Genomic DNA, 22,875 nt, shown 5'->3' on the forward strand with positions numbered 1-22,875 from the left:
ATGCTTCTATGTCTCTGATACCATGTAAGAATTTGGTATAGCTATGATACCATGAAGAATTTTCCTTAGGGAAAAATAATGCCAAGATCAAGAAGTACAAGACTAGAACAATATGGACCAAATAATGTATGATCATAACAATATGAGAATGAATAAATGTCTGAATCTTTGGATATCAAATCATTCAATAATTGATGTTGTTCATGTACACTAGAAGTGTCTGTATATAAAGGCCTCTAGAATGACTAGGAGTTTGCAAAATGATAAGCCTCACAATTAAGCACATGTCCACCAAGAGTGGATTATCCTCCATTGAGCGTAGAAGTTAGTGTGATGATGAGAGGATAAGCTTACATAGGTGTTTCATATAAAATTATGTTGTAGACACCATGTGCTTAATTAAGAGTGTGAACAACTATGTTGTCTACAGGACAACTTAGTTAATTATGAAAACTCTAGTGTTGTAGACACCATGTGCTAAAATAAAGATGCTAACTCTTGTCTTGTCAACAAGGCAACTCATATGAGTATGCAAGCTCTTAGGTGTCTAACCTAAGAAATAATAAAATAATGCATTTATCCTAAATATACTTAAGTGAAGTGTAAATAATTATTATTTACACTAACAGAGCTAACTAATTCTATTTTTGGCCAAGCATCATAGATAGGCTATAGTCTCATACCAGCTATAAAATTTTATTGTTAAAAACTTGCCTATCCACAATAGCAAGTTTCTTTTAAATTTTTACAAGCACCTATGTTAATCATTGAAAAAATGGAACACATTATTTCAAATTTCATTTGCAAGGAAAACATGACAATTAAAAATAAAGTTCCATTATTATCCATAAAGAGTGTGGCTTGTGGTAAATTTGGATAAGATCAAGCTAACAAATAGGTGTATTGATTGTTTGTAATACTTAAATTAAAAATTTATGCAATAAGTACTATTATAATTTGGTATCTAAGAAATAATTATGTTATTGTATATTATGTGTATTATATATTTAATTAATATAATATGAAAAGTCTTCTTCTTTAAAGTTTAAATATATAGTGGTAGAATAATTTTTTTCAATCAATAGACCTTCATTATTAATTTGAAATATTAAATTATATATATTTTTTAAAAAGAATTTGATAAGTCAGACAAATTTAATATGCAACATTATAAAGGCAAATGTGAATATAATTAAAATATCTATAATATAAAATAATATATTAATAATATAAGACTGCTTAAAATTTAGTAATATTATAATTTCAATATAATAATAGTGATATTAATTTTTTTTAAATATTATATGCTATATATAAATAATATTTATAATTAACTCCATAATGATAATTAGTGCGGTAGGAAGATATAGGGAAAGATGATAAGATTGGTATTGATATATGTATGAGGGAGATAAATATGAAGGAAAGGCCTCAGAAAAAGGAAGCAAGAGGGAGACGAATAGGAAGAGGAGAAAGAGAGGAATAAGAAGAGGTGAATAGTAAAGAGGCGTAAAACAAGATAGAGGTAGTGATGGAGAAAGAAGTATATATGTGTGTATAAGAAATATATAATGGAAATTATTGGGAGGTATATAAGGAGAATGTGCAAATAAGAGAGGGACATATGGATATAGAAATAGAGAGATATATAAATATAGAGTAAGATGAAGATGAATAGATAGATATTACGAAATAGAAATAATAGCTAGGTTTTCCATTTCATATAGAAAATAATAGTTAGAGGGATGGATAATTATAAAAGGAGATAAGGAGAGAAAGGGGGGGGGGGGGGGGGGGGTGAGAGGAAAGTGAGTAAGATGCATAATATATAGAAAAAAGAAGAGTGGAGAGGTGAAAAGATTGATATATAGATAAAAATGCATAGGGAAACAATGGGAAAGTCAATGTATAGATAGATGGATCAAAATTGAATATCAAGATGGGAGATAGTTATGAAGGACAGAGAGGCAAGAGGGGTAATATAAAATAGAGATAGGGTAAAATAAAATAGAAATAGGAAGGGAGAAAGGAGTGCCCATGTGTGTGAATAAGAGAGATACAAAGATTGGGGTAGGGAAGTAGATATGAAGAGTTTATAGATAACTATTCAAGAACATTACCAAAAGTATAAAAGACTATCGACTTAACCCTTGCACCCTTCAAAGGTGTGAGTGCTAGTTTACTTAGTTTACAAAATTTGGTATTTAAGTCATGTTGGATTGATTAAAAGAGGAAAAAATTTCTTTGCATGTTGTTTTATTTTGTGGTTGAAGGAAGGAAATTTGATGACTTGGTGGGAATTGGATGTGTGTGGTTGGAATCATGGCCAACACATCCCAATTAGAGATGAAAAATATAGTAGATATAATTTTATACTTTTGAGTCAAAATTTGAGAGTCTCTTCAAAGAAACTAGTCAAAAGAAAAATTGTAATATTAAAAGAAGGTTTTTAGTTGTAGTTAAAAAATATTCAAGAAAGTTTCATGCAAAGTTCAAAGAATTATTAATTTATGTCTTTTATTTTTACTTTTGAATTTTTTTTAGAAAGCCAAAGAATTTAATTGGTGGAAAAGAATAAGTAAAATATACCAAACTAATGTCATGTCTAATAATTTGTATTTGAAAAAAAAAACCATTTAGAAAATAAGAATTGATTTAAACTAAGTTTTTGAATGCTTCTATTTGATTTTGTGTTCTAATAATGTTGTTTAGGATAAAGAATATGACTACATTATTTTATTTTTCGTAGGCAATGTACTATTGCAATCAATTTTTCTTATCTAATGATTAGTTTTTTTTATTCCAACCAATTAGATGTAAGAATTTTTATTTTTGATTTTAAGTTTTGATTTTTCTAATGTTTACGTGTGAGATTTATAATTTCTAAAATCATTTTAACCTAATTTGATTGGCTCATATATTTTTGGTGTTATAGGAGGGGATTTTGAGGAAGCACTACTTGATATTCGAGGATGACTATATATAAAAATATGAAGCATATAAAAATATCTCATTCTCTTTCAAAATAGTTGCACCGTCAATCTCAACAATAACATTGTAAGATCATAAAATTATGCTAAGTTTAAATTTTGAACTAAGAAATCAAATTTATCTTTCTTTCCTTTTTCTAAAAATATGTTCTCTAACAAGATTAGGGGAAAAATATATGTATATAATGACACATAAGATGATAAAGTTTATAGTAAGTTTAAAATTAAAATTTATTAGACTAATAATCAAGAAAACTAAATATTACTATATGATGTATGTATGAAAACTTTTTATAAATATATTCAAACAAAATCTTAAGAATCAATAAACAATATAAATATATGTTACATATTCTATTGATTCTCATTTTGCAATTGATTATTCCTTACCATTAACTAAAACCAAAGTACAACAAAATAAGTTCTATAAAAATATCATAGCATTAACATAAAAATATTAATAAAATAAACCTAAAATCAAACTAAAAATTGCAAACTAAATAAATATATAATTTAAAACTATAAAAATAACATATAAAACAAATTCTAGTTATAGAACATGAGATCTTCTAAATTGAATATTATAAACTACATAGGGCTATTATCTATTAAGAACAAGTTTTGTTCCTTTATTGTTGTCTCACAACAATGTCTAATATAATTTATATATTATACAAAACTAACTTTTCTCAATATTTGTTATATGTTACCCATTGAAACACATAAAGATAGGATTAATGAGATAAGAAGACATTTAATGAATAAAAATAGGTAGACATGAATTTGAATTAATTTTTACTGATTTAATATTTTAAGAAAATATAATAGTGTAACATTACATTCATATATTACATTAGAAACTATTTCTAGTTATAAATATTTTCTAGTAAAAATATAATTTTCTAGATATTTAATATGTAAGTCATAGAATGGTTATTTTTTAATCATTTTAAATTAAAAAATTATAAACTCTATATAAAATATTTATCTATTAATTTTAGAAATAGTAATCATATATTAATTAAATTATCTTAATCATTATCATGACAAGTAACTCAATAAGTATTAAATTTTAATATTTGTCATTATATATCTCTAAACTATTATAATTTAAGGAAAATATAAGCCACAACGTGGCACTTGTTTTTACTTAATTATTGATCTTGATCATGACAACACATAATTGTAGTGATGGGGTTATATATAGCCTTAGTTAGATATCATTGGTATCACCTTGTTAAAAAGAAGTGAGTATAGAATATGTGGATGAAAGTTTCAAGGATGTATGAAATGTTTAAGGTAGACCAAAAAGTGTATGGTAGAAAAAAAAAAGGTCATGTCAAAGTCCTCCACCAAAGAGTGTCACATGTTTTCAAGTATGGACGAAAGGGCTACTAGAGATAATTAGTGTCATGCAGTGGCTAATACTTTTTTTAAAAAATTAATTGTAATTTTAAGTTACATAATTAGTTGTTATTTTAATTGTACTATACACAATTTTTATAAAAAAATGATATTAAATTATTTTTCTTAAAATTTATCTAATATAATATTATAAAATTGGTATTAAATTATTTTTATTAAAAAAATTCCAGTATAATATTATAATTAAATTTATAGTTCAATTAAAACTTATCTAAGACATAATTATAATTAAGTTTATAGTTCAATTAGAGATAAAATTATGGTAAACTTAGAGACATGTTTAGAATTAATTTTTCTTATATTTTCATTTAACATTAAGTTTTAAAGTTCTTGTGTGAGATTAAAAAAAAAGGTTTAACATGTGTTTATTTACAACCTTAATTAAATTACTTGAATTGAAAAACTTAAGAATTAAAAATTATCATCATTTTACAACAAAACTTAGTGATAAGTGGCTAGAATAATTTTACTAAGTTTGCCAAACAATTTTTTTTTTAAACATGAAAGATAAAATCATTCATAACATTTGCGGAAGCAATAGCAACAATTCAAATGAAAATAAACATAACATATATACATAACAGGCTACATTCTTTAAAGATTCCTTAATGTTGTATCACATCTAAATTAACTATTCATCTAACATCCCATCCTTATGAAATAACAATGATACATCTAATGTACTTAAACAATATAAAAGTGTCCTTTTGTAATTTATATTTTAGTTTAGCTCAATCATCCATTGTACATATCACAGGGTATGAAAAGCTTAAAATAATAAACATCCAAGTAAATAAAGTACATCATCATCATCTAATATTAATCCATGATGCAATAACATAAATGAAACCACATATCATACATGATACATCATCACAAAAGATATAAACATCCATCACAAAAGATAACCATATATCACAAACATAAATGACCAAGTGCACGGTTCCTCCCAACCGTAAATAGCATCATTAGACCATCGTGGATCCTAGCCATCCCTCCGTGCATAACATTTAAAGCATCGAAGAGATCATCGGTATTAACATAGTAGGAATGTCACTCCTAAAACATCCTACTAACATGCAAAGTAAAGCATAATAAATCATTAACTAACATATGCAAAGTAAAACAAATCATCAATATAAGAAACATACCAATAAATACATCCATCATAAGGTATATTATCTATCATAATGCTCCAAGAACATAATGAAGAATAAATACCAACCAAGGATACTCTAGCCAAGGTGTCTCAGATGGATCTCAAATGATAAGAGTGAAAATACATTACCACCCGACCGTGTGGAACCTAAGTGATCCACTCCCACCATGCTGAGGAGATAATCTCAAGTCCTAAACAAGATATCAATTCACGAAGCACAAATCTCTATAAGTCCAAGAATCCTAAAAGTATACTAACTCAAAGGTTCCAACACACACAAAATTGACATCTAATTCCCAGAGGCACACAATGACATGTAGGAAACTTACTATGCAATTAGGAAAGTGTCATCGCAATTATCACGTACAAGTTACCATGGCAGTTAGCTAAACTCCACGGGTCCATACTGATCTCATGCGGCCACTAGTATCTTCTCATACTGACGAGGCATACTACGGAATGCACGGTCGCAACCATATGTTCTCACTACTCCCATCCTAGCCTGTACAAGCACTCAAGGCATGGGCGAGAACATCAAAACAATTATCTTTTTAAGTTCATTTAATCCCCATTTAGTGTGTAAATGTTATCACTTATTAACCAAACTTACAATGAGTTACCCTGGCAACCACTTAGGGCCCCGACCCCCATTGCAAGCCACTTCTTGACACTACAAGTAGATTACCTACCCTAAGCTCATGAAATTATAAAATCACCACAGTCCTGTACAAGGGACTGTAAAGAAAATCCAAAAGATAATTCATAAAAAGAATTATCAAATATCCATAATAAAAGCATCGAATATCCATAATAAGAATCATCAAATCTCCAAGATAAGAATCATCAAATCTCCATAAGTATCTGAAAAAGCATCCATAGAAAATCATGACCACAACAGTTCTCTATTGGCAACTGAAGGCATCACTGATAATCATAAGTATCCATTGGCTCTCAATAACCAAAATATTTCTCAAAATAAATCACAATATCCATTGGTTCTCAACAAGCAACCAAGAATATCTCAAAATCATACTGATCAAAGACTCCAAAATAGTTGAGTCAAACATGTCACATCATGACATCATCAAGAAATAAATCAACATTTCAGTCCCATCATGGCGACTAGAAAATAATCCAAGGATAACTGATTGATGACTCAAAAATATGGTTAGCTCAAGTGTCTCATACACATACCTCTCAGCTTCACACATGAAGACTGATGAACAATAAAAATCAGTGAATACAAACATTTCATAGAGCATACGATCACATTACCATGGTTGAGCTTATAAAGATCGAGATCAAATAAAATCAACATGCCATCACATCTCATAACCCCCGAGCCTCTAGTAACAACTTAGGACTGGTCAACACTAGTTAACCCAAAACCCAAAACAAAAAGCATATAGAATACACGATGCAGACACATGTTTTGGTTTACTAAATTCACATAGTTGAATAATGTGTAGGGGTTTCCAGTTTTCTGTTTGCAAGTATACTTCAAGTGTTTTAAGTTTCATCATTTGACCTATAAGTCAACCCAATTGTTCCCTGATAGCATTACCCTTCCATTATTAAGAATTACATTCTAAGAATAACTTAAGGATAAATATTCACTAAACTGATCATCATTGACCTTAATTAAATTGTCCTTTATATTTAACCATGATCCATATTCTAATTGATTAACCTTTCAACTTTATTAGGATCATTATTCGTTATATTATAAGAGGACCAATTATCATTCTTCAAATAAGAGATTATAACTTAATTAAAATGATCAATTTAATTTACTAATTAACATAGGTACATGATTCCATGACTTTTGTCATTTAATAGTTTTCAATTCAATATTACTACGTCTCACCATTAAAACATCTAAGGGTATTAATCAAGTCATGAGAATAAGGCCTATCAACTTTGATATCAATATTTTACAACCTCGTTAAAAGAATTATATCAATTAAATCTCTATTACATAACTTAATTATTAATTAAATTAAATTAACTCTTATTAATTAATTTAATTAATAATTGCATAACCATAGCAACGTTCTAATTAATATCAGTTGACTAATAACTAACTAGAATACTGTAGGATAAAATTCAACTATAATTCAATACTCAAACGATCATATTAATAGTTTAATAACAATACCTTGATAAATATTACATACAAACTATGTTGGGAATCTTAATAATAATTTCGTATGACCACATTTGTCATTTTTCAAAGAATACCTACATTCCCTTGACAAATTCGTATTATCATATTTCAAATAAAATTCTATCGCAACTTAATTATTAATATCATAGTTATAATATCATCTCAATGAATATCAATTTGATTACAAATCAATTATACTTCAAATCCAAAAACTAATATCTTTACAAAACTTTTAATCATTAAATAATCTCTACTAGACTAAATCTAATCGAATTTATTGATAACTATCTACATCATTATTTATTAATAGTTTGTTAGACCCAACAAACATTAATAAATAATAAATTCATCAAAACTATTATTAAGAAGCCTTACAAACTTCATTGGTTAATATTTAACTAATTCTTAGCACAATTAAGGTGTACAATTATTCATATTAATAATTCAAACCATTGCTATATTATAACAAGGTTATAAGGTAACTATGACTCCTTATTTAAGTCCAAATCCAATATCATTAAAATTTGAGTCTCTTAATAATCATCATTTAAACACCTTTATAAATTACCACCTCTTAACTATTTAATATATATTAAATAGTATTTAATATATATTAAATAATTAATATTAAAAGTTCAGTACATAAACTATATTAATATCTTTTCTCTATTAATTTTCTCTCATTTAAAAATCTATTTACTAATAATTAATTACACTTCTTCTACTATTAACTAATCTTAATTAAATTTGATTTAATTAGATTAGATAATAAACCATATAAAACTAATGCATATTAATAAGATTCTAATAAGGGAAGATTTCAATAATATCTTTAATTCATTCCATGCTTTGATATATTATTTTTGTGAAGTTTAAGCATAAAGAACTCTTGGTTATGGAAAATGGAGAAATATCTATCCTTGAATAAAATAGTTTCAGTATGACGGCCATATCTCCCTAATGAACCATTGGATCAGGCTGAAATTTAAATATGTTGGAGAGGGCCAAGTTGCACCAATTCTGACTAGAGTGATCGAATAAATTCAATCACGATAAAAAGTTATGAATGACTGAGTTCGAGTCTATCCAAGGGGCAGTGACAGGACAATTTGTGATGAATTAAGAATTTTCTGTTAAAATAATTGTTCTCTAAATTTAACCATAAAAGGGTTTGTTCATATGCATTTAAAAATATAATTGATAGAAAGATTATATCTAATCATTCAAATTTTCATCATAAAATTTTTGTTTTAATTCCAAATCTTGTTTTTCTAATTTAATATAAATTCGAACCCAAACTCGATTAAAATCTAATTTCTTTCTCATTTGGAACTAGGGTTTTTCTATTGTTTTCTTCTCATCCAAATAAAATATCTAGATTCCAATTTCAAATAGTAGATTCAATCACAGAGAGTATTCAGACACATAAAATAGATATGATGAAGACAGGAAGAGAAAGAGTGCAAAGGGAATATGAGAATATCACGAGTGCACCTGGACACTAATGCTAATTTTCCATGCCTCAGAAGTTCATAGAAAATCTCTTCCTTCTCCATCATTCACAATTCTTCCAAGAATCCAAGCCGATCGAATCCTCCAAGTGATTAGAAGTGCTAGAAGGAGCATAGAAGCAAGTAAAAAATATATGAGCATATGAATCTTCTCCCATGCATGTAAGCTTTGAAGCTTCTATTTTTTTATCTTGTAGCTCGTGGCTTTCATTAAGCTTGTAGCTTCCATTAAGCTTTTTATTTAAGCTTCTATGAATGCCTGAATATCAAGAACTCTCAAGAAACCTTTGGAATGCTTTTTGAAACCGTTGAAAGGTGTCACTAACTAACCATGGGTTTTTTCCAATTCTTTTTGATGAATCATACGATTGTAGACACCTTGTGCTTAATTGATGCACTAACCCCCGTGTTGTTGACACATGTTAATTCCCATGCAAGCTTATAACTCCAATTTACTTTACTCTTTCCAAATTAATTTATTTATGCACTAACTTTAATATCTCCACTTTTCAATCTTAATATATTTATATTTTAATCATATGAGATTTAGAATCTTTTAATAATTTAAAATATATTTTCCACTTTTAAATTTCATTGCTAAAATATTTATTAGCTTTAATAATAATATTATTTAGTCATTTATTTAAAAATGAGCTCCAAATATATTATTATTAAAATAAATGTTGTCACATTCCAAATTTAAAATTTTAACTTTTATTCTCAAATTTAATTATTTTATTTAATTAATTTTTCAATTAATTAAATAAAATAAATATTAAAATACCATATTAATTTTCTATTTAATTAAACCATTAATTAAAATCTTTTTAATTAGGCTTAATTAATAGAAAATACTTCAAAGACTCACAAAGGTAAAAATATGAAAACTCATCATAGCCAAAATACATACAAATCAAACCAAGGGGTTTATATCACGAATTACATCATCTGACGCATTCGGAGGGTACTCAACTTAGATACTTGTCCTAATTTTTCAATTAGAACAAATGGCTTAAAGGGTTGGGATTTGGACTTGAGAATTTATCTCCCCTCTCTTATCATTGAGATAATGTGATAGGGTATGCTCATCCTAGCAATTCAGGGAAGTCGATACCCGGTACCTGCAACTTGCATAAAAATCATGCATGTACATACAATATATAATGCTAAGCTAAACAGACAATGGTAGAAACTGGTGCATCGTGTAGATCCCGACTAAGCAGGTGACTACGACTCCCTTCCTTTACCACATCAGAAACGCCATATAATAAGAAAACACGCACACCATACACATGCAAGTATGGGGTAAGTAACCATAATAAAACACATGAGATAATAAACCATCTAACTAATCATCATTAATAACTGAAAACAATGTAATGATCATCATGCATACATGAAATGTAGAGTCTAAGTAATCTCATCACATATCAACTAAATCCATAGCACAATATCTGATAATCTCGTAGTAATGTTACTAACCATCAACATGAAACTAGCTCTAAAAGAGTTCAGCAATGATAACAAAATGTGAACTAGGGGCAAACACTACATATTCTTAAAAGTATACAAAGAATTATTCTCATATAATACTCAAAATTATTTAGCCAATCACATGTCAAATGAATCATGTTTACAATTTATAAAGTTAAAACTATGTTATTTACACTATACACATAAAACTTATAATAAAACATTTTGTGAAGGACTAATATGTTGTGATAGGGAGCTATATATTCCCTCCTATTAATTATACATGTCATTCTTGTATGTATCTATTGATAGGTACTTGTGCTAGGTTAGATGTGATCTATCATGGAGTTTGTAATCTCCTTGTTTCATGTTGTAGAGGTCCGCACTATGGCTTTTAGGGGAACTTTATAACCAAAGAGATGGAATATGATTTTGAATCCAGTTGATGATATAGTGAGTGTAGTTGTGAGCAAGGTTTTAGGTGAGAATATTTTTAATTACGATTATACATGGTGCACCAATAGGTCTATTATAGGATCCTTTATAGTGTGTATGGTCAAGGCCCATGTTGGTCAGTGGGAGATAATTCACTTATGCCACAATATCTTTGAGTCCATCTAGTTAAAGGGTCTAGAGAAAGCGGTGCTCATTATCAACCAACACATGAAAATTCCTTTTGCAGAAGTTTAAATGTCAAACCCTTTGGGCAGTTTACGACAAGCTAATGTTCCTAACCATCCTATTTTATATATTAGAGATAATATTCAATTTTATAAGGAATGGTCGAAGATGGAGTCTAGTACCATCTTTCTACTTTAGTGGAGAGGGATTGTTTGAGACCAAAATAAGGAGTGGCTTCTATAATATATGCGTACATTTGATGCCTACATTGAACCAGGGGTAGAATTTGATGACCTTAACAAATTGGTCTTTTTCCTTCCAAATTTGTATAAGTCGAGCAGGGAAAAATGGCTTTTGTCTTAGCCCTCGGTTCCATGGCTACAAATTTGGAGAAAGTTGCTGATCTTATCATGGTGTATTGGAAGGAAGAAGAGGATTATTAAAGACCCTATATCATCCCCTCTACCTCTTGGCTTATTTTGGTTGGCTCTTGCATCTTGTTTTGCTAGAATCCTCTACTAGTTTCAAGCCTTATCATGGTCATTTAGTTTGTTTCTGTCTTTTGATTTGTATTTTTTCCCCTCGATTTCCTCAACATAATATGGTGGCCTTTTGGTTTTCTATGCTTCTTCTTTAGTTCCCCTCTCTACTATTTTGCCTCTCGTGGCTCCTTTTTGCTAGATTTAGCAGATTCGAGTCTCTCCTTCTCTCTTTACTAGACTATATGGATTGCAAGTAGCTTATAGTGTAAGGAATTTTTTCTAGTTTGAGGGGTCCCACTCTTTATCTAGTGGATATATTAAGTGTTGATCTCTGTAAATTTGTCTTGATCAGAACAAAAGGATCTCATGTATATTTCAAACTATCAATATAAAGATATTATCTAGACACAATGTAATTTATCCTACTTTGTAATGATCATTATATGACCAACTTGGTTAAAATCAGAAAGAGCATGAATGACCCATTTGGCACACAAAACCAAGCCTTGTTTTTGGGTAGATAAGAGAAATTATATTTTATAATAATGATAATAATGTATCTAAACCTAATAAATAATAAATAAAATAGGCTGCTAAAAGAGAAAATGTAGTACTTTTTGAAGGCATATTAGACAAAAAAATTGAATTGGGACTAAAAAATGCAATGAAGTCAATGGGCCTTTAGCCTACTGGGGAACCTGAAAGATCCTTAATGAGCCTATAGGGATCAAGTTTTGTTGAGTGCAAGGCTCCAACATAAAGAATTTCAGGGACATGTGGGCCTGTATCAGATTTCTAATATGTTTATGCGGTGGCCAGTGTCACTCATTGGTAGCATGCAAGCTTTGTGCCTTGGCTATACTTCCTTGTAGATCTGAACCCTCCTTCACAATAATGTGATGAAGATGATTTTAAAAATGACAATGATCTTATCACCATTGATGTCACTAATGAAATTGTAAAAGATTTGGATGCCCTTGTAAAGTGCAAGATTAAATGTAGATTTATTGGCACAAAATTTGACAAGAGAATGATCTTGGATTGGATCGATAATGCTTGGAGAACTCTGTATATCAAATTTTTTTGTCCTGTATTTTTTTCACAATTATCTTTGCATTGGAGGAAGAAATAGAAATTGTTTGCAGGGTAGTGTCTAGAAAATGGGGGCAATCTTAACCATCACACACTAAGGAAGAAATTAGGCTTGGAAAAAGAAGTCAATTTTAACTATTTAACACTTTTAGCCTAGGAATCATGCCTTAGTGTGTAATCTATAGGCCATCCAAAAAAATGGAACCAATGCCTCTTTAAATTTACAAAATTTCAATCCATTAGACATAAACCTATCATATGGGTTCAAATGTATGTGGGAGTGCCAATGGAATAGTGGATTGAAGATACCCTAGAAAATATAGGAAGAACACATGGTATTTGATTGACATAGATGTCTATTTTTCCAATGGAAACATACACATATGAAAGATTGAATATCTCTACCACAAGAAACATGCCAAAAATAAATAGACTAAGAGCACATGCAAAGGATTGGTTGCAGATAGTTGAAATTGAAGAAGGAGGAACCATGCGATTGAGATTTGCAAAAAGCCACAAAAGAGGAAGAAGATTTGGATCCCCAAGACTTGGTTGGACATGGAAAAATAAATTGGGTGTTGGTCTAGACATAATCTAACTAGTGGTGATGAAACAAGAAGGGTTGGTTCTAAAATTATTAATAACTGCAATACAGAGATGAAGAATACAACAAAGACTCAATTTTAGGTTGAAGGTGATTTAGTAGCTTTATATAGATTTTATTTTCTAATTAGATTGTAATCACTCTTCTATGTACTTTATTCTTTTCTTATATTAATTATGTGTAATTACTATAATTGTTAATTCTATCTCATTAATGAATTATTAAGATTGTGAGAATAATATTCTATTGATAAATTAGGAGGAACTTGAGGATGGAGGAAGTGTTGATGAGGATATCCTTGAAGATTTAGACTATTTTGAGAAGCATTCATTAGAGAAGAAAAGACCATCAAGTCAACACTAGAACTATATGCTTGAGCTAATAGCAAGAAAATGGAATGGTTCTTCTTAAACACCAAAATAGAAATACAAAGAAAAGTTGCTCACATGTTCAGTTGGAAAATTTGTACACTTCCTTCCAAGAAATTGGGAGTTAATGTTCTCTAGTGCATCACAAACTAACTTATGGGAGTGGCTATTATGGAATTAGAAGAAGCAAATAGAGGCATGAAAGCACAAATGGTTGTCAATCCCAAATAGAATTATGTTAATTATGTTAGTACTCATTGCAACAACCATATATGCAATATCTTGCTTTAAATTATCTTCAAAATCTTTACATGCTCTAGAGAGTTTCTTCAAACAATTTTTTAAGGAAAGGGGCTAATTATTGTAAAAGAATCCCACTAATTATTCAGGACATTGCTTGTAATACAAAATTTAATGGTGGTACTAGACTTAGGTAGATGGAAATAATGGATAAGTTAGATGGTTGGCTAAAATTGAATATGGATGGATCCACTAAAGGAAATCATGTATATATCAGATATCATTGCATTCTTAGGGATCATATCAGTAAGGAGATCAAAGCCCTACATGGGTACCTTGGGAGTGAAAAAAAATGTTGTAGAAATGACCGCTCCATAAAGATGGCTTAAAATGTATGTGGAAAATTATATTATGAATCATTTAATATTAAATGTGACTTTAAATAATTGGGACATGACTAAGTTCTTGAAAAAAGCATGTCATTGACCAAAACATAGAAAATAAAAAATATCATAGATTTTTCTAAAATTTTCAGTATTTGATCTTCACGACCTACATAGTTTGTAGTTGAAAACAACAAAAAAAATGAAAAAAAATCACCATGTGTATGTTCATGAATCTATAAATAAAAATTAAGTTTGACTTATATTTTTTTTGTCTTTAATACATTTTGTCTAGAGATTAGCTAGTGCCAAATAATTATTAATGCAATTATGAGTGGCAAAGAAATGAAGGATCAACAAAATGATTGAAGGTGTTGCTAGAATGATGGATAGGATGCCAAAGTACAATATATCACATGTTTATAGGGAATCTAATAAGGTTGTCAATTTCTTGGTGAACATGGTAGTGAATGTCAAGGAAAGGGAAACCACTCTTGATAGTACCACTTTAACCACTAATCTTTTGTGGATAGTTAAGGATGATGCCCTCACAAGGAAATCATGTGACAAAGTGAGAATTGGCTAAGAATCAACGATTCTATGATATGAATGTTATGAATGAGAGATTGAGATCAAAGGATTATAAATTTGGCTTGTGGCATTGCCATTTAGCCTACACAAATGGTTAATAATTTTGAACTTAGTTTTATGTAATGAGATGAGTCCTTTTTTGAGAAATTGAAGAGGTTTTGTACACCTGGGGATGATGATGTATATGAAGATCTTGTTACCATTACTTCTGGATTTCATAGTGTAAATTGACATTAGTGTAATGGATTTATTTATGAAGTGATCTTATGCTCTTTAGTGGACACCATGCCATAAAATGAATTCATATGGGAAAATTTTATGTACTTACAAAGTAAGTAGATAGGGAGGTTGAGGTTGTTGGAGTTAATGTTTCAATGGTAGTCAATAATAATTATTGCACATGTGGCAAACCTTGTTGAGTTTCTAGCAACACAAGTTTAGTTTAGGATTGAGTCAAAGAGTTTTAGTTTGAATCAAGTTCTTATTGTAGATGTGTTGAGGTAGGTGTCCATAAGTTTTAGTTAGTGTCAAGTTTATGTGTGTGTTGTCAATAATTAAGTAGTTTGTTTTTAATCTAATTAGTAGTCATTTAGAAATGTTGTTGAGTCAAGTGATTATATAAATTGGCATCTATTATTCAATAAAAATAAGCTAAAAGTTCCTTCTTCTCTTCTTTTTTACTTCTATTCTATTTTTCCAATATGGTATCAAAGTTATCTTCCTATTAAGTTTTGTTTGTTAGAGAAGAAGTTGTTAAGAAAATGAGGCCAGGAGAAGAGCCACTAGATGATTATGATTTTATTGAAGAATTTGTTTGATTTTGAAGAGATAAATACTTTGAAAAATAGGAAAATATGTGGCTAGAGGCTAGATGTATGCTCAAATAGTTTGAGGTGCTATAGGATTGGAGAAGCTATACCTTTATGACGGTTATGAGGCATTCTATGTGGAGATGGTGTGTCCAACAATTTGGGGAGATCTGAAAGTTTGGAAGTTTGGCATGGTACCTTTATGAGGGTTATGAGACATTTCAATTGGATATGGCGTGTCCAATGGTGTTTTGAAGCTAGATGATAGCTGCATAACTATGAGAAAGTCTTACTCCTCTATGACATATTTTTCAGAGTATGATTTCTAGATAATGTTTCTTTTAGTTGTCACATTAAGTGGGGGTGTTAGAGTTAATGTTTGTGAGGCCTTGCCCTGACCCTTTGTAGCCATAGTTGATACATTATTATTTTGATACTCACGACTCCAGATGTCGAGACATTATCAGATACTTGAACATATTATATTATTTCATGTTGTGTGATGTTTACTTTTAGATATTTGAGTTTGTCATTTAATGCTTTATGAACATGTATGTTGATGAAATAAGTAAATGCAGGATTAGCACCTTGATTATGAAATTTTAATGATTAAGAATATGAGTAGGACGAAAGAAACCCTGATTGATTTAAGATGTATGTTTTAATTTATGTGAATTCCTAATATGTATATACATATGTGCATGTGATTTTATGGGACTACTGATGTGTGCAATGAGTGTGCAGGATATTTTAGCCGAGAAACTCGATGGAGGAACAAAACTAATCCCTATGTGCTATTTGTGAAAACTTTGTTGTTCGTAACTAAATTATATTGTGAGATGTATGAATGTATCTTTCTATGATCAGTAAATGTTAATGTTTGTAATTGTGTTCTTATAGTGTCACTTGACACTCATGAATTGTTTATGCTTTTCAGCATACTAGCTAGGATTAACTGTGTAACCCTTGGGCCTAACTTGGATTAAGTTAGTGACCTTTTTGCTAAATTTTTCTTTAATCGAGTTTAGTTAACCCTAATCTAGATTAGTGCTTAATCTACATTTTGGAGTTGCTAGATGGTCCTAATCATTCTTAGCTTTTGTTGGGTCCCAAATCAATTCTTAAGGCCTTAAAACATGAAATCTTTATACCCAAAAGGTATGGGTATGAGTTGGGGGCATTTTCCACCCCCTAAGCCCCTTTTGTTGACTTTTGAGGTCACTCAAAAAGTCCATTTTTGCCTTTGTGCGAAAATTGAAAATTGTTACCATGAGTTGAATAACCTCAACTCCACTTAGTGGCTAACCTTAGGTTTGGTTGAGTTAGAAACTTCTATATTTTTAGGTGAGTGGGGGAAGTTATTTCCCTTTTTGGTGGTTGAGTTTGGATATTATTTAGAGGCCCTTTTTGGAGTAGTTTTGGTTGTTACCCAATCTCTACTTTTAGAGAGAAGTCTTGGAAGATTGAAGGAAAGGAAGGAAAAACTCTTCTCAATTTGTTCATATTACCATAACCTTGTTGTGAAGGTAGGAGTTATTCATCTCCTTGTTCATGTTGTTCATATTTTTTCATTATGTCCATGCTTGTTTCATGCTTATGCTATTGTGTTGTTTATTGGTATGCTTGTATGTATGTTGGGTATGCTTGGGAATGTGCCCCAAGATGGGGTAAGTGCAGTGCCACGTGGAGTTAGGGGTGGGGAGTAGTTTGTTAGGGAGGTTTAGGATTAAGTTAGAGTGTTAGGGGTTAGTGGTAGGTATATTTTACGTTGAATTAATTTAAGGTTTAGTTTAATATTATGTTGTTAAATTTAGTTAGTATTTATTAAAGTAAGTTAGTTTTAAATTTAAGTCAGTTTAGGTTTAAGTTAGTTTTAGAGTTAAGAAATTTTAGTAGTATTCGGTAATTTTATTTATTGAGTTGTTTTATTATATTAGTATAGTTTTTTTTATGAGTAGTAATTAATGGTATTTAGATTTAGTTCAATTCATTAGTATTAGATGTAGTGCCCGCCCCTAAGTCGCATTTCTGTTATCATTGCCAAACTCTTTTAGGCCAATTTATGTTTGATGATTAGTATTATTAGTTTAGAGATTATCAGATGTTGTTTTACACTCAGTTTATTATATGATGAGATTACTTGGTACTCTATATTTCATGCATGTAGGATGATTATTCAATATTTTCAGTTATCAATGATGATTAGTTAGATGGTTTATTATCACATGTGTTTTCTTATGTATACTTACCCCATACTGCATGTGTATGGTGTGCGTGTTTTTTTTATATATGTATGGTGTTTCTGATGTGGTTAAGGAAGGGAGTCGTAGTCACCTGCTAGCCGGGATCTACACGATGCACCACTTCCTGCCATTGTCTATTTAGCTTAGAATATTGTGTTTGTACATGCGTGGATTTTATGCAGGTTGCAGGTATTGGGTATCGACTTCCCTGAATTGCCAGGATGAGCGTACCCTATCGCATTATCTCAATGGTAAGAGAGAGGAGATAAACTCTTAAGTCCAAATCCTATACCCTTTAGCCAATTGTCCTAATTGATAATTAGGACAAGTATCTGAGTTAAGGACCCTCTGAATGCATCAAATGATGTAATTTCGAGATTATAACCTTTTTGTTTTGATTTAGTATGTGTTTTTCTATGTAGGGTTTTCGTATGTTATTATATGAGTCCTTGATGTATTTTCTATTACTTAAGTCTAATTAAAAAGATTAATTAATGATTTAATTTAATAGAGAATTAATATGATATCTTTAATATTTAATTAATTGAGAAATTAATTAAATAAAAGAATTAAATTTAGAGGTTAAAGTCAAAGATAAATTTAGAACAGGATAATATTTATTTAATTTAATAATAATATATTTGGAGTTCATTTTTAAATAAATGCTAAATATTATTGTTATTTAAATTAATTAAATATGTTATCAATTAAGTTCTAAAATAAATTAAAAGTTGAAAGATATAAAATTATTAAGAATTCTAGATCGCATGATCTAAGCATGAGTTTAAATATGAGAATTAAATTAAAAGATTAAATAATAGAAATTAATAATGTTATTTTAATTTCATGAAGTACACATGAGATTTAAAGTAATAAATTAATTTAAAATAGAAGTCAAGTAGAATATTAAATAAAGTTATTCAATAATTCATTTAATGTGCATAGAAAAGATAAAGAAAGATTAATAAAAGGTAATTTTAGAGTTAACTTTGGTGAGCACGTAGTTCTCTCAGGTGAACTTAGAATTGGTTCCCCAATTTAAGGAGAGAGAAACCTTTATCACAATTAGAAGGTTCATTTTGAACATAGGAATTTGGGGGACAAATTTGGGAGATGAATTTGGGGAACGAAATTTTGGGCATGAATTTTAGAGACGAATTTGGACGCGACTTTTGGAGACAAATCTTCTCAAAATTCTCGTGCATTTGTGTATTAGCATCAGGTTCAGGTAGGGTCTTGTGTTTTGATCACTGATTGAATTATGCAATTTGATATTCATGTCTACTCCATGATTGTAAGAACTTGTCTTCTCGAATGTGTCATTTCTTCGTTCTGAATCTTTTGCTATTCGATTTCATTTGTAAATCTAGATTGAAAAACTATTTACGAACCTCATTCAACAATTGAAATAAATAAAAATTAAATCAAGATTTGAGTTTGAATTAAATGGAATTTGAGAAATTTAATAAGGTTAGGGTTTTGAAATTGGATGAAGAAAACTCTAAGTTGGAAAATAAATATGATTGATTTATTTTATTTAAATTTTATGATTGATAAAATTTAATAAAATAAATTTACTTGAAATCGATAAATAATATATGATTTTATTTAGAGAAAAGATTTACATTATAAATTTTATGTATTTATAAAATTTGATTAGATGAATCAAATCAAATAAAGTATTTAATTAAACATGTATGGGAGATTGAATTGTTTTAGTTAATAAACAAAAAAAAAATCTTTATAAAATAAAATATATATATATATATATATATATATATATATATATATATATATATATATATATATATATATATATATATATATATATATAATTTTATATATTGAAATCGGGGGTGGTTTTATTTCATTTATAAAAATGAGTTTTATTAAAACAAAATTTAATTTAATTAAGATTATATATATATATATATATATATTAACGTATTGTAAAGTTCTTAATTTAAAAAGAAATAATAAAAGAATAAATAAATAATTTTTTTTACTCCACACACCTTTTGGTCGGCGGCTTCGTACATGTATGCGATTTGGGAATATTAAATGGGCCGCACGGTTCTAAATTAATTAAGGGGTGACTGTTTTAAAATAGTGCCCAAAATGTTCTTTTAAATACGTGGGGGTTTAATATTTAAAGTTTCTTTTCAAATATATTATATACGTAATGTTTTAAAGTTATATTAGGTAAAGTTATTATAATTAGATAACTTTTTAATTAATATGAGTTGTAAATAAATTTATTATTATTTAATAATTTTAATTAATAGATTTTAATATTAAATGTATTATTAATTAATAATACTTTATTAACAAGTTTTATAATGTAAACTTATTATTATTTAATAATATTTAATTGATAGATTTTATTATTATTTGTCAATTTAAATATTAATGCATTTTAATATAGTTTTAGTAATTATTAATTTATTAATAGTTTTTGGTTAAATATTAATAAATTGATAAAGATATTAATACAAGTATTGAGATCAATAATTATTAATTAATTTAATTAAAAGTAGTTTAATTAAAGTTAATTAATAATAGATATTATTTGACAAAATTGTAGAATTATATTATTGATTTAAAACATGATGGGAGGGTAATTCTAGTTTCATTCGAACAAGTGAATGAGTCAACCTGTAGGGTAATTTAGAAATCTTTTGAACTTGAATCATACCTTGAAACGAAAACTGAAAGTCTAATGTTTAACTCAACTGCATGTTTTCAAATCCAAACTGTTAGACTATTATGTTTTCTCTTTATTGTCTATGCTTTGGGGTGTTTCGGGGTTGATTAGATGTTGACCAGTTATAGGTTGTTACCAGAGGCTCGAGGGTTATGCAATTGTGATGATATGATGATTTGATCTCGATCTTTTTACCCAGCCATGGTAATGTGATGGCATGCTCTATGATGTGTATGGATAATTGATTGTTATTGCTTTCTAGTTTCCTTGTGTGAAGCAGAGGTGTATGTTTATGTGATACCTGACTTAACCATTTTTGAGTCATCGATCAGTTGCTTTGGATTACCTTCTAGTTGCTTTGAAAGGACTGAAGTGTTTGTTATGTTCTTGATGATGTCATGTTTTGACTTGACCATTTTGGAGTCTTCGATCAGTAGTGTAATTTACTATTGGGATACTTTCTGGTTGCTCATTGGAGAACCATTGGATTTTGTGATTTATCATTGATGCCTTCAGTTGCTGATAGAGAACTGTCATGATCATATGATTATTATTTGATGCTTATCTGTTGCTCATGAAGAACTGATGTAATTTTTGTGGCTTATCTTTTATGATATTTTTCAGTTGCTTGTATAGGACTGAGGTGATTTTATTATGATTCTTTGATTTGTGATTTCATGAGCCTAGGGTAGGTTATCTATGTGTAGTGTCAGGAAGTGGCTTGCAATGGGGATCGGCGCCCTAAGAAGCTGCCTGGAGTAACCCATTGTAAGTTGTTTTAATAAGTGAAAACATTTACACTAAATGAGAGAAAATGAACCTAACAAGATAATTGTATGTTCTCTCCCATGCCTTGAGTGCTAGTACAGACTAGAATGGGGTAGAGAGAATGCTTGGTTGCGACCTTGCATTCCGTAGTATGCCTTGTCAATATGAGAGGATACTAGTGGCCGCAGGGATCAGTAGGGACCCAAGATTCCTAAGGGATTGCTTGGGTAACTTCTTCGTGACTTTTGCGATGACACTTTCCCACTTGCATATTAGGTTTCCTACGTGTCTTTGTGGTGCCTCTGGGTCTAGATGTCTATCTATGTTGGAACCCTTGAGTTAGTATACTTTTAGGATTTCCCAGACTTAGAGAGTACTTGTGTTTTGTGTTTTGATACCTTGTTTGGGACTTGAGACTATCTCCTCAGCGCGGTGGGAGTGGACCATTTAGGTTCCACGCAGTCGGGTGGTAGTGCTTTTTACTCTTACCATTGAGATCCATTCTGTGGTCACCGTGGCTGGAGTTTTTGTGATTGGCATTTACCTTCACTATGTTCTTGGATTATTATGATGGATAGTTAGATTTTATGATAGATGTTTTATCATTATGGATGTATGGATGTATCATGTATAGTGAATAGTTTCATATATTTTTACTGTACTTTGTATCATGGATTCGTGGAGGTTGATGCATTTCTATTTTTACATATGTATATTCTTTTAAGCCTTTCATACCCTGTGACTTGTAAAGTGGATGATTGAGCATTTCGAATTAATTTGCCAAGAGGCATTTGGAAAAATTGTATATTATGGACATGGGACTTTCTGATTATTCTTTCATATGTATGTGGTAATTGTTAGGCTTAGAATTAATTAAATTTAAACATGACTCAACGTCTTGGGATCCTTAAGAAATGTAACTTATGTTTGTCAATGATTACATGTTAATGCTTCCGCTACTATGTGTTTGATGTGTATGTTATACATTCTTACTTTTTTTTTAAAAAAAATGTTTAACAAACTTAGTGAAACTTTAGGTTAATTCTTTTGGATCCCTTGGCGGGGCATTACATTAGATTTATTAATATTATTAGAGTAATATGTAGAAAATGGCTTGTTTGATTTATTAGTCAAAAAATTATAAGTTATTATTATTATTGGATGTAAATTAAATTTAGTCAAATGAAATTTACTTTAAGAATTAAATAGAAATTGTTATATGAAAAGAAGAAAGATGTTAACATT

This window comes from Cupressus sempervirens, chromosome 5 (assembly GCF_028749045.1).
Source record: "Cupressus sempervirens isolate cs-2001-9-10 chromosome 5, ASM2874904v1, whole genome shotgun sequence".
Classification (NCBI taxonomy): domain Eukaryota; kingdom Viridiplantae; phylum Streptophyta; class Pinopsida; order Cupressales; family Cupressaceae; genus Cupressus; species Cupressus sempervirens.